Consider the following 14,178-nt stretch of genomic DNA (forward strand, 5'->3'; position numbering starts at 1 on the left):
GAGAAGAGAGGTCAGAGAAGGACGAGAGAGAGGAAGGGTTGTGAGGGAGAAGAGAGGTCAGAGAAGGATAACGAGAGAGAGGAAGGGTTGTGAGGGAGAGGAGAGGTCAGAGAAGGATAACGAGAGAGAGGAAGGGTTGTGAGGGAGAAGAGGGGTCAGAGAAGGATAACGAGAGAGAGGAAGGGTTGTGAGGGAGAAGAGGGGTCAGAGAAGGACAACGAGAGAGAGGAAGGGTTGTGAGGGAGAAGAGAGGTCAGAGAAGGATAACGAGAGAGAGGAAGGGTTGTGAGGGAGAAGAGGGGTCAGAGAAGGACAACGAGAGAGAGGAAGGGTTGTGAGGGAGAAGAGAGGTCAGAGAAGGACAACGAGAGAGAGGAAGGGTTGTGAGGGAGAAGAGAGGTCAGAGAAGGATAACGAGAGAGAGGAAGGGTTGAGGGAGAAGAGAGGTCAGAGAAGGACAACGAGAGAGAGGAAGGGTTGTGAGGGAGAAGAGAGGTCAGAGAAGGACAACGAGAGAGAGGAAGGGTTGTGAGGGAGAAGAGAGGTCAGAGAAGGATAACGAGAGAGAGGAAGGGTTGTGAGGGAGAGGAGAGGTCAGAGAAGGACAACGAGAGAGAGGAAGGGTTGTGAGGGAGAAGAGAGGTCAGAGAAGGACAACGAGAGAGAGGAAGGGTTGTGAGGGAGAAGAGAGGTCAGAGAAGGATAACGAGAGAGAGGAAGGGTTGTGAGGGAGAAGAGAGGTCAGAGAAGGATAACGAGAGAGAGGAAGGGTTGTGAGGGAGAGGAGAGGTCAGAGAAAGACAACGAGAGAGAGGAAGGGTTGTGAGGGAGAGGAGAGGTCAGAGAAGGACAACGAGAGAGAGGAAGGGTTGTGAGGGAGAGGAGAGGTCAGAGAGGGATAACGAGAGAGAGGAAGGGTTGTGAGGGAGAAGAGAGGTCAGAGAAGGACAACGAGAGAGAGGAAGGGTTGTGAGGGAGAAGAGAGGTCAGAGAGGGATAACGAGAGAGAGGAAGGGTTGTGAGGGAGAAGAGAGGTCAGAGAAGGACAACGAGAGAGAGGAAGGGTTGTGAGGGAGAAGAGAGGTCAGAGAGGGATAACGAGAGAGAGGAAGGGTTGTGAGGGAGAAGAGAGGTCAGAGAAGGACAACGAGAGAGAGGAAGGGTTGTGAGGGAGAAGAGAGGTCAGAGAAGGACAACGAGAGAGAGGAAGGGTTGTGAGGGAGAAGAGAGGTCAGAGAAGGATAACGAGAGAGAGGAAGGGTTGTGAGGGAGAAGAGGGGTCAGAGAGGGATAACGAGAGAGAGGAAGGGTTGTGAGGGAGAGGGAGAAGACCTAGATGAGAGAAGAGGTACCTTGCCATAGGGAAATGTCATCCACACTTTGAGAGAAGGCTTCAATCCGATCACTAGAATCTGAAAGGAACAAGTTCGTGTTGGATTGAAAACAGACAAATATTCTCAGTGGAATTGAAGATGTCATGTGTCCCCTAGTATAGAACAGACTGTAGGGTGTCAATGTCATGTGTCCCCTAGTATATAACAGACTGTAGGGTGTCAATGTCATGTGTCCACTAGTATAGAACAGACTGTAGGGTGTCAATGTCATGTGTCCCCTAGTATAGAACAGACTGTAGGGTGTCAATGTCATGTGTCCCCTAGCATAGAACAGACTGTAGGGTGTCAATGTCATGTGTCCCCTAGTATAGAACAGACTGTAGGGTGTCAATGTCATGTGTCCCCTAGTATAGAACAGACTGTATGGTGTCAATGTCATGTGTCCCCTAGTATAGAACAGACTGTAGGGTGTCAATGTCATGTGTCCCCTAGTATAGAACAGACTGTAGGGTGTCAATGTCATGTGTCCCCTAGTATAGAACAGACTGTAGGGTGTCAATGTCATGTGTCCACTAGTATAGAACAGACTGTAGGGTGTCAATGTCATGTGTCCCCTAGTATAGAACAGACTGTAGGGTGTCAATGTCATGTGTCCACTAGTATAGAACAGACTGTAGGGTGTCAATGTCATGTGTCCCCTAGTATAGAACAGACTGTAGGGTGTCAATGTCATGTGTCCCCTAGTATAGAACAGACTGTAGGGTGTCAATGTCATGTGTCCCCTAGTATAGAACAGACTGTAGGGTGAACTGTAGGTTGTGAAAGACACAACACAAACTGTAGTCTTGTAGAACACACTGAAGATGGAGTGTGTGGTGTTTGGTGAGGGATGTCATAGACAGTAGGGAGCACTGTGTGACAGGGTGTAGTGTGTAGGGTATAGTGTATAGTGTATAATGTGTAGTGTGTAGTGTATAGTGTATAATGTGTAGTGTGTAGGGTATAGTGTGTAGTGTATAATGTGTAGTGTGTAGGGTATAGTGTGTAGTGTATAGTGTTTAGGGTATAGTGTATAATGTGTAGTGTGTAGGGTATAGTGTGTAGGGTATAGTGTGTAGGGTATAGTGTGTAGGGTATAGTGTGTAGGGTATAGTGTGTAGGGTATAGTGTGTAGGGTGTAGGGTATAGGTTTTGTGTGTAGGGTGTAGTGTATAGGGTATAGTGTGTAGGGTGTAGTGTATAGGGTATAGTGTGTAGCGTATAGGGTATAGTGTGTAGCGTATAGGGTATAGTGTGTAGCATATAGGGTGTAGTGTGTAGTGTATAGGGTGTAGTGTATAGGGTGTAGTGTATAGGGTATAGTGTGTAGTTTATAGGGTATAGTGTATAGCGTATAGGGTGTAGTGTGTAGTGTATAGGGTGTAGTGTGTAGTGTATAGTGTGTAGCGTATAGGGTGTAGTGTGTAGTGTATAGTGTGTAGCGTATAGGGTGTAGTGTGTAGTGTATAGGGTGTAGTGTGTAGGGTGTAGGGTATAGTGTGTAGGGTATAGTGTGTAGGGTGTAGTGTATAGGTTGTGTGTGTAGGGTATAGTGTGTAGGGTATAGTGTGTAGGGTGTAGTGTATAGGGTATAGTGTGTAGTGTATAGGGTATAGTGTGTAGCGTATAGGGTGTAGTGTGTAGTGTATAGGGTGTAGTGTGTAGTGTATAGGGTGTAGTGTGTAGTGTATAGGGTGTAGTGTATAGTGTGTAGCGTATAGGGTGTAGTGTGTAGCGTATAGGGTATAGTGTGTAGCGTATAGGGTGTAGTGTGTAGTGTATAGGGTGTAGTGTGTAGGGTATAGTGTGTAGTGTATAGGGTGTAGTGTGTAGTGTATAGGGTGTAGTGTATAGTGTGTAGCGTATAGGGTGTAGTGTGTAGTGTATAGGGTGTAGTGTGTAGGGTATAGTGTGTAGTGTATAGGGTGTAGTGTATAGGGTATAGTGTGTTGCGTATAGTGTGTAGCGTATAGGGTGTAGTGTGTAGTGTATAGGGTGTAGTGTGTAGTGTATAGGGTGTAGTGTGTAGTGTATAGGGTATAGTGTGTAGTGTATAGGGTGTAGTGTGTAGTGTGTAGTGTATAGGGTGTAGTGTGTAGTGTATAGGGTGTAGTGTGTAGTGTATAGTGTGTAGTGTATAGGGTGTAGTGTGTAGTGTATAGGGTGTAGTGTATAGGGTGTAGGGTGTAGTGTGTAGTGTATAGGGTATAGGGTGTAGTGTGTAGTGTATAGTGTGTAGCGTATAGGGTGTAGTGTATAGGGTGTAGTGTGTAGTGTGTAGGACAGGGTCATCAACCAGATTCAGCTGCGGGGCTGTTTATTCTTTAGCAGATGGTCAGGGGTCCAGAACATAATGACAAATCATTTGTAGACTGCGAATTGCCCGCAAGAAGCCCAAACAGATATAACATCTGACTTAAACATAAACATTTCAAACCTTGCTTACATTTTGTATACGATCACGTCCACTCTGTGGCCAGTTGATTAGGTAACCCATCTAGTACTGGGTCAGACCGCCCCCCTCCTCCCTTTGCCACCAGAACAGCATGGAAACGTTGCTCAATTGGTATCAGGGACCCTAACGCGCGGCAGGAACAGGGACCCTAACGCGTGGCAGGAACAGGGACCCTAACGCGCGGCAGGAACAGGGACCCTAACGCGCGGCAGGAACAGGGACCCTAACGCGTGGCAGGAACAGGGACCCTAACGCGCGGCAGGAACAGGGACCCTAACGCGTGGCAGGAACAGGGACCCTAACGCGCGGCAGGAACAGGGACCCTAACGCGCGGCAGGAACAGGGACCCTAACGCGCGGCAGGAACAGGGACCCTAACGCGTGGCAGGAACAGGGACCCTAACGCGTGGCAGGAACAGGGACCCTAACGCGCGGCAGGAACAGGGACCCTAACGCGTGGCAGGAACAGGGACCCTAACGCGCGGCAGGAACAGGGACCCTAACGCGCGGCAGGAACAGGGACCCTAACGCGCGGCAGGAACAGGGACCCTAACGCGCGGCAGGAACAGGGACCCTAACGCGTGGCAGGAACAGGGACCCTAACGCGCGGCAGGAACAGGGACCCTAACGCGTGGCAGGAACAGGGACCCTAACGCGTGGCAGGAACAGAGACCCTAACGCGTGGCAGGAACAGGGACCCTAACTAGCGGCAGGAACAGAGACCCTAACGCGTGACAGGAACAGGGACCCTAACGCGTGACAGGAACAGAGACCCTAACGCGTGGCAGGAACAGAGACCCTAACTAGCGGCAGGAACAGGGACCCTAACGCGTGACAGGAACAGAGACCCTAACGCGTGACAGGAACAGAGACCCTAACGCGTGACAGAAACAGGGACCCTAACTAGCGGCAGGAACAGAGACCCTAACGCGTGACAGGAACAGGGACCCTAACGCGTGGCAGGAACAGAGACCCTAACGCGTGGCAGGAACAGGGACCCTAACTAGCGGCAGGAACAGAGACCCTAACGCGCGGCAGGAACAGGGACCCTAACGCGTGGCAGGAACAGGGACCCTAACGCGTGGCAGGAACAGGGACCCTAACGCGTGGCAGGAACAGGGACCCTAACGCGTGGCAGGAACAGGGACCCTAACGCGTGGCAGGAACAGGGACCCTAACGCGTGGCAGGAACAGAGACCCTAACGCGTGACAGGGACCCTAACGCGTGGCAGGAACAGGGACCCTAACGCGTGGCAGGAACAGAGACCCTAACGCGTGACAGGGACCCTAACGCGCGACAGGGACCCTAACGCGTGGCAGGAACAGGGACCCTAACGCGTGGCAGGAACAGGGACCCTAACGCGTGGCAGGAACAGGGACCCTAACGCGTGGCAGGAACAGGGACCCTAACGCGTGGCAGGAACAGGGACCCTAACGCGTGGCAGGAACAGGGACCCCAACGCGTGGCAGGAATACACCACCAGCCTTTACCTTTGACCCCAGGCAGGGGTCATGACTGCTTACACCACATCCTGACTGCCATCGCCATGACGAAACATTCATCAGACCAGGCAGTGTTTTTCCTCTCCTTAGCTGTCCAGTGTTGGTGATGGCCTGCCCACTGCAGCCGTTTCTCCTTGTTTGTAGCTGATAGGAAGTCGGTGTGGCCGTCTGCTGGGATCCGTGGAGCGATGAGTTGTGTGTTCCGAGAGGCCGTTCAGATGCCATTATTTGCTTGTTTGTGGCCAGCCTAGTGGTTAGAGTGTAGAGGCGACAGGGTAGCCTAGTGGTTAGAGTGTAGAGGCGGCAGGGTAGCCTAGTGGTTAGAGTGTAGAGGCGGCAGGGTAGCCTAGTGGTTAGAGTGTAGAGGCGGCAGGGTAGCCTAGTGGTTAGAGTGTAGAGGCGACAGGGTAGCCTAGTGGTTAGAGTGTAGAGGCGGCAGGGTAGCCTAGTGGTTAGAGTGTAGAGGCGACAGGGTAGCCTAGTGGTTAGAGTGTAGAGGCGGCAGGGTAGCCTAGTGGTTAGAGTGTAGAGGCGGCAGGGTAGCCTAGTGGTTAGAGTGTAGAGGCGGCAGGGGAGCCTAGTGGTTAGAGTGTAGAGGCGGCAGGGTAGCCTAGTGGTTAGAGTGGAGAGGCGACAGGGTAGCCTAGTGGTTAGAGTGTAGAGGCGGCAGGGTAGCCTAGTGGTTAGAGTGGAGAGGCGACAGGGTAGCCTAGTGGTTAGAGTGTAGAGGCGACAGGGTAGCCTAGTGGTTAGAGTGTAGAGGCGGCAGGGTAGCCTAGTGGTTAGAGTGTAGAGGCGGCAGGGTAGCCTAGTGGTTAGAGTGTAGAGGCGGCAGGGTAGCCTAGTGGTTAGAGTGTAGAGGCGGCAGGGTAGCCAAGTGGTTAGAGTGTAGAGGCGACAGGGTAGCCTAGTGGTTAGAGTGTAGAGGCGACAGGGTAGCCTAGTGGTTAGAGTGTTGGACTAGTAACCGGAAGGTTGCAAGTTCAAAACCCTGAGCTGACAAGGTACAAATCCGTCGTTCTGCCCCTGAACAGGCAGTTAACCCACTGTTCCCGAGGCTGTCATTGAAAATAAGAATTTGTTCTTAACTGACTTGCCTGGTTAAATAAAGGTAAAATAAAATAAAAAATAAAAAAAACACTAGAGATTATCGTGCGTGAAAAGCCAAGGAGGCTGTCAGTTTCTGAGACCCTGGAACCGATGATCTTACCACGTCGCTTAGGTCGTTCTAACGTTCAATCAAGTAACTGAACGCCTTGATGCCTGCTTTATATAGCAAGTCACATGACTCACTGTCTGTAGGAGCAAACCATTTTGGTGAACAGGGAGGGGGGGGGGGTGTCCCTAATAAACTGGCCACTCAGTGTATCCCTCTCTCTATTATGGGAATACTAGGGAACATATTTCCAGAATGAAAAGTCATTTGGAGCTGATTTGCTGGTGATTTTACAGTTTTTTTTGTCCAACAATAAAATATTTTAATAAAAATAAGTTGTATTTTTTTTTTGCTCAGAAAACAAGGGGGGTCAAATAATTGTCGCCAGTTGGGGAAACCTGGTACAGGGTTTACCTTAGTAAGAGAGGCCATGGCCAGGAGAGAGTACTGTGTGATGGGGTGATCCTTCAGGTCCGGGGCGGTAAGGAGAGGCTCCACATTACACACCTCTCCCTTAGAGCCACTGAACAGACAACGAGACTCACATGTACGCATCCCCATCAACCTCCTACACGCAGAGAGAGAGAGAGGGGGGGAGAAAGAGCAGGAGGCAGAGAGAGAGAGGAGGGAGGAGAGAAAGAGAGAAAGAAACCGAGAGGAGAGGAGAGAGGCAGAGAGAAACAGAGAGGAGAGGAGGGGGAGAGAGAGAGAGGAGGGGGGAGAGAGAAGGGGGAGAAGAGGGAGGAGGGGAGAGAGAAGAGGGAGGAGGGAAAGGAGAGTGAGAGAGAACAAAACTACTAAAGATATTTTTTAAAAACAAGCTCCTCACAGACTAACAAAATAAACATAACTCCAGTCCCAAAGTGGGACTGTGGTTCATTAGAACAATATTGAATATCCTATTTCCCCTAAAGCCCTCACATTCTGACATACACACACGCAGTACAGAACAGAGTTTTGAGTCCCAAATGGAACCCTATGGGCCCTGGTCAGATGTAGTGCACTTTATAGGGAGCCATTTGGGACACAGCCTTAGAGAAGCCAGAAAACCAAAACAGTACTTCTCCCCCCATTTCCATTAATCTGACCTGAATAAGAGAGACAGCTTTGTATAATAATGTCAAACAGAGCAGGGGTCATTCTGTCTCACTGTAATTCCTCATTACACACACACACACACACACACACCCTCCCTGTCTCACCTCATTACACTCTCTCCCTCCCTGTCTCGCTGTAATACCTCATTAAAATAATGTACTATTAGACTGTGGTTACAGACAGTGACAGGGGTGCTTGAATGTGTAGGAAGACCATGTGAGGGTCCAAAACAAACCAACTCCAGGACCTTCAGGAAGTATTCACACCCCTCGACATCCTCCATTCTGTTGTGTTACAGCCTGAATTTAAAATGGATTACATTTAGATGTTTTTGTCACAATATACCCCATAATGTCAAAGTGGATTATTATGTTTTATTATTATTTTTACTAATTAAATTTAACATGAAAAGCTGAAATGTTTTGAGTCAATAAGTAATCAACCCCTTTGTTGTTGCAAGCCGAAATAAGTACTGGAGTAAAAATGTGCTTAACAAGTTGCAATAGTAGTGTGTACCTCATCTCTGTACCCAACTCATACAATTATCTGGAAGGTCCCTTCAGTAGAGCAAAGAATTTCAAACACAGATTCAACCACAAAGACCAGGGAGGTTTTCCAATGCCTCACAAAGAAGGGCACCTATTGGTAGATGGGTAAAACAAATAAGACATTAAATATTCCTTTCAGCATGGTGAAGTTATTTATTACAATATGGATGGTGTCACTACAAAGATACAGGCGTCCTTCCTAACTCAGTTGCTGGAGAGGAAGGAAACTGCTCAGGGATTTCACCATGAGGCCAATGGTTACTTTAAAACGGTGACAGAGTTTAATGGCCGTGTTAGGAGAAAACTGAGGATGGGTCAACAACATCGTAGTTACTCCACAATAATAACCCAATTGAGTGAAAAGGAAGCCTGTACAGAATACAAATATTACAAAACATACATCCCGTTTGCAACAAGGCACTAAAGTAATACTGCTAAAGAAAAGACACATTACTGAGGACCACTCTCCATATTTTAAAGCATAGTGGTGGCTGCATCATGTCATGAGTATGCTTGTCATCTTTCAGGATAAACCCATAAATGTAATATAACTAAGCACAGGCAAAATCCAAGAGGAAAACCTGGTTCAGTCTGCTTTCCACCAGACAATGGGAAATGAATTCCGTCCACAACCGCCCACACCAGACGTTAACCATAACCTCACCCGACCCTAACCTGACCCTAAACCTAACCACAACCCACCCGACCCTAACCTAACCCCAGCCTAAGCCTAACCCAACCGACTCTAACCCCACCCGACCCTAACTCTAGACTGATGATGCATTTAGTGAATATGTAGGCCTGTTGAACAGTAGACTGTGATGATGCATTTAGTGAATATTTAGGCCTGTTGAACAGTAGACTGTGATGATGTATCTAGTGAATATGTAGGCCTGTTGAACAGTAGACTGTGATGATGCATCTAGTGAATATGTAGGCCTGTTGAACAGTAGACTGTGATGATGTATCTAGTGAATATTTAGGCCTGTTGAACAGTAGACTGTGAAGATGTATCTAGTGAATATGTAGGCCTGTTGAACAGTAGACTGTGATGATGCATTTAGTGAATATGTAGGCCTGTTGAACAGTAGACTGTGATGATGCATTTAGTGAATATTTAGGCCTGTTGAACAGTAGACTGTGAAGATGCAGCTCTCTACTGCCCTTTCATCACGTTGAACCACCATTCTCCTGTCACCAAGTAGAATACAAACATGTACATTTCTGGGCCTGTTACAGTCTGGGCCTGTTACAGTCTGGGCCCGTTACAGTCTGGGCCCGTTACAGTCTGGGCCCGTTACAGTCTGGGCCCGTTACACAGTGGGGCAAAAAAGTATTTAGTCAGCCCCCAATTGTGCAAGTTCTCCCACTTAAAAAGATGAGAGAGGCTTGTAATTTTCATCATAGGTACACTTCAACTATGACAGACAAAACGAGAGCAAAAAAATCCAGAAAATAACATTGTAGGATTTTTAATGAATTTATTTGCAAATTATGGTGGAAAATAAGTATTTGGTCAATAACAAAAGTGTATCTCAATACTTGGTTATATACCCTTTGTTGGCAATGACAGAGGTCAAACGTTTTCTGTAAGTCTTCACAAGGTTTTCACACACTGTTGCTGGTATTTTGGCCCATTCTTCCATGCAGATCTCCTCTTGAGCAGTGATGTTTTGGGGCTGTTGCTGGGCAACACAGTCTTTCAACTCCCTCCAAAGATTTTCTATGGGGTTGAGATCTGGAGACTGGCTAGGCCACTTCAGGACCTTGAAATGCTTCTTACGAAGCCACTCCTTCGTTGCCCGGGCGGTGTGTTTGGGATCATTGTCATGCTGAAAGACCCAGCCATGTTTCATCTTCAATGCCCTTGCAGATGGAAGGAGGTTTTCACTCAAAATCTCACGATACATGGCCCCATTCATTCTTTCCTTTACACAGATCAGTCGTCATGGTCCATTCGCAGAAAAACACCCCCAAAGCATGATGTTTCCACCCCCATGCTTCACAGTAGGTATGGTGTTCTTTGTTCTTCGGATGCAACTCAGCATTCTTTGTCCTCCAAACACGACGAGTTGAGTTTTTACCAATTTTTTTTATTTTGGTTTCATCTGACGATATGACATTCTCCCAATCTTCTTCTGGATCATCCAAATGCTCTCTAGTAAACTTCAGACGGGCCTGGACATGTACTGGCTTAAGCAGGGGGACACGTCTGGCACTGCAGGATTTAACTCCCTGGCAGCGTAGTGTGTTACTGATGGTAGGCTTTGTTACTTTGGTCCCAGCTCTCTGCAGGTCATTCACTAGGTCCCCCTGTGTAGTTCCGGGATTATTGCTCACCATTCTTGTGATCATTTTGACCCCACGGGGTGAGATCTTGCGTGGAGCCCCAGATCGAGGGAGATTATCAGTGGTCTTGTATGTCTTCCATTTCCTAATAATTGCTCCCACAGATGATTTATTCAAACCAAGCTGCTTACCTATTGCAGATTCAGTCTTCCCAGCCTGGTGCAGGTCTACAATTTTGTTTCTGGTGTCCTTTGACAGCTCTTTGGTCTTGGCCATAGTGGAGTTTGGAGTGTGACTGTTTGAGGTTGTGGACAGGTGTCTTTTATACTGATAACAAGTTCAAACAGGTGCCATTAATACAGATAACGAGTGGAGGACAGAGGAGCCTCTTAAAGAAGAAGTTACAGGTCTGTGATAGCCAGAAATCTTGCTTGTTTGTAGGTGACCAAATACTTATTTTCCACCATAATTTGCAGATTAATCCATTAAAAATCCTACAATGTGATTTTCTGGATTTTTTTTTCTCATTTTGTCTGTCATAGTTGAAGTGTACCTATGATGAAAATTACAGGCCTCTCATCTTTTTAAGTGGGAGAACTTGCACAATTGGTGGCTGACTAAATACTTTTTTGCCCCACTGTATACCGGGCCTGTTATATACCAGGCCTGTTATAGACCGTTATAGTCTGGGCCTGTTATGGTCTGGGCCTGTTATAGTCTGGGCCTGTTATGGTCTGTTATAGTCTGAGCCTGTTATAGTCTGTAATAGACTGGGCCTGTTATATTCCGGGCCTGTTATATACCAGGCCTGTTATAGACCGTTATAGTCTGGGCCTGTTATGGTCTGTTATAGTCTGTTATAGTCTGTAATAGACTGGGCCTGTTATATTCCGGGCCTGTTATATACCAGGCCTGTTATAGACCGTTATAGTCTGGGCCTGTTATGGTCTGTTATAGACTGTTATAGTCTGTAATAGACTGGGCCTGTTATATTCCGGGCCTGTTACAGACCGGGCCTGTTAAAATGTTATAGTCTGGGCCTGTTATAGTCTGTTATAGACTGTTATAGTCTGTTATAGACTGTTATAGTCTGTTATAGTCTGGGCCTGTTATAGTCTGTTATAGTCAGGGCCTGTTATAGTCTTGATGTGTTTGTATTTGGTAGACTTTTGGTTGCTACTGCCTACTATTGTTCTTTATTTTGATGTTTTGTCCTGTTTGTGGACGGAAACAGGCTACAGAATGTCCCGTTTGTCCTTTGTGGAATGCAACAGGCTACAGAACGTCCTGTTTGTCTTTTGTGGGCTGCAACAGGCTACAGAACGTCCTGTTTGTCTTTTGTGGGCTGCAACAGGCTACAGAACGTCCTGTCTGCCTCTGTTTCCACCCATTGGTTTAAATATCCACCTACACTATGTTCACCAGAGTGCAGCTGTCGATAAAACCTTCATGTTGTTGTACTGTATTTGGCCCTAAAAGTGATGTTTACACACTAATGCCAGATAAACACAAGGAGAGATAAAACTCAATGTAGCCGATAGATATGCAAACTAATTATACATTTATGGATTTTTTTGATGCATCGTTTTCCCTTTATTCAACCCGCACACGCCACCCACCCGCCCTTCATCCACACAGTATTACATGGCCCTAAACCCACCCGCCCACAGTGTCCGCGGGGACTGCATGTTGAGTCAACCAGCACATCAATCCTAGTGTCTGCAGAGCAATACTGCCCCCTGTCAGTCACTGCAGGTAACTTCACACACACACACAATCTGAGGGGACAAATGAGTATTACCTGAAAGCCAGCTCAAACACAGAGCCACCGCTGTCGTTGCACACTGCCAGCGTAGGGTCATCGGTGAACTGAGAGAGAGAGGGACAACCGAGGAGTTCAACAGAGACGATCTGAGCAGAAGACACGTTTCAATTCAACTTGACTTGTACAGACAGACAGACTACCTTCACATGTAAGATGGCGGTGCCGGGTGGGTGGGCGTCGGTAATGGTTCGCAGAAGCTTCCCATTGGCCAGATCCCACATGGTGATATGTCCCTTGGCGAAGCCACAGAGCAGCCGGGTGCAGTCGTGGTTGATGCTGAGGGCGGAGACGGCTCCGAACTCCGCCCCTGTCGCCGTGCTTCCCAAGCACAAACGGAGAGCCTGGTTCAGATCTGAAGAAAGAAAAAAAAAACATTACCCATCAGGCAACGCTGTGGAGCCAAGCACTCTGGGAAAGGCCGCTCTTAACTCTTATACTGTCATAGAACAACAGCAGACACTGGGACAGTCCGTCTTTATAAACATATGGAGATCAGTCAAAACACATGATCTGCTGACAGCATCAACCAAAAACATGCTGCAACACAGTAGTGAATGACAACCACGAGACATACAACAACACATGTCTGGACCAGCCGGATGAACAACACAGACAAACGACCTTATTCAAAAACCACTCGGAGAAATGAAATAGCACGTGCAGACAATATGATAACATGCCGATGTTGAGCCCAATGTCTACAATATGACTGTACAGAGAGACAGAGAGACAGAGGTCGAGACAGAAAGAGAGAGAGACAGAGAGAGAGAGAGCTATTGGAGGCATGTACCTTTTCCTGTCCATTCAGAGTTTGCCCAGACAGACAGAGAGACAACAACCAACTAAATATATAACAATCTTCAGTTGAATTCAGAGTTCACACAACCTCAACTTAGTTAGTTAGTTACTACCTTGTCCTTAACCATGCATTGCACTGGCTCATGTCAATGATTATATGACTGCAGTACTAATCACTGATATGTTAAGGACTTACCAAACACTAGAGCCAGGCCATGAGACGTTCCCACTACGATCACACCAGACACAGTCTAGAAACAGAGAAGACTTTTAACTAGAGGAGGACCAGTCAAGAAACAGAGAGAAGAGGACCAGTCAAGAAACAGAGAGAAGAGGACCAGTCAAGAAACAGAGAGAAGAGATTTAACTAGAGAAGAGGACCAGTCAAGAAACAGAGAGAAGAGGACCAGTCTAGAAACAGAGAGAAAGAGGACCAGTCTAGAAACAGAGAGAAGAGGACCAGTCTAGAAACAGAGAGAAGACATTTAACTAGAGAAGAGGACCAGTCAAGAAACAGAGAGAAGAGGACCAGTCTAGAAACAGAGAGAAAGAGGACCAGTCTAGAAACATAGAGAAGGGGACCAGTCTAGAAACAGAGAGAAGGGGACCAGTCTAGAAACAGAGAGAAGGGGACCAGTCTAGAAACAGAGAGAAGACATTTAACTAGAGAAGACCAATGTAGAAACGAAGAGAAGACCGTGTAGAAACAGAGAGAACGGGACCAGTCTAGAAACAGAGAGAAGAGGACCAGTCTAGAAACAGAGAGAAGAGGACCAGTCTAGAAACAGAGAGAAGAGGACCAGTCTAGAAACAGAGAGAAGAGGACCAGTCTAGAAACAGAGAGAAGGGGACCAGTCTAGAAACAGAGAGAAGACATTTAACTAGAGAAGAAGACCAATGTAGAAACGAAGAGAAGGGGACCAGTCTAGAAACAGAGAGAAGGGGACCAGTCTAGAAACAGAGAGAAGGGGACCAGTCTAGAAACAGAGAGAAGGGGACCAGTCTAGAAACAGAGAGAAGGGGACCAGTCTAGAAACAGAGAGAAGACATTTAACTAGAGAAGAAGACCAATGTAGAAACGAAGAGAAGACCGTGTAGAAACAGAGAGAAGGGGACCAGTCTAGAAACAGAGAG

General features: G+C 47.4%; 1 pseudogene; it reads right to left on the minus strand.

Moving 5' to 3' along the window:
• The window catches only part of LOC135531445 (vacuolar protein sorting-associated protein 8 homolog), a 154,946-nt pseudogene that overhangs the window by 134,625 nt on the left and 6,143 nt on the right, over positions 1–14,178 (minus strand).

This window comes from Oncorhynchus masou, chromosome 5, assembly GCF_036934945.1.
Source record: "Oncorhynchus masou masou isolate Uvic2021 chromosome 5, UVic_Omas_1.1, whole genome shotgun sequence".
Taxonomy (NCBI): domain Eukaryota; kingdom Metazoa; phylum Chordata; class Actinopteri; order Salmoniformes; family Salmonidae; genus Oncorhynchus; species Oncorhynchus masou.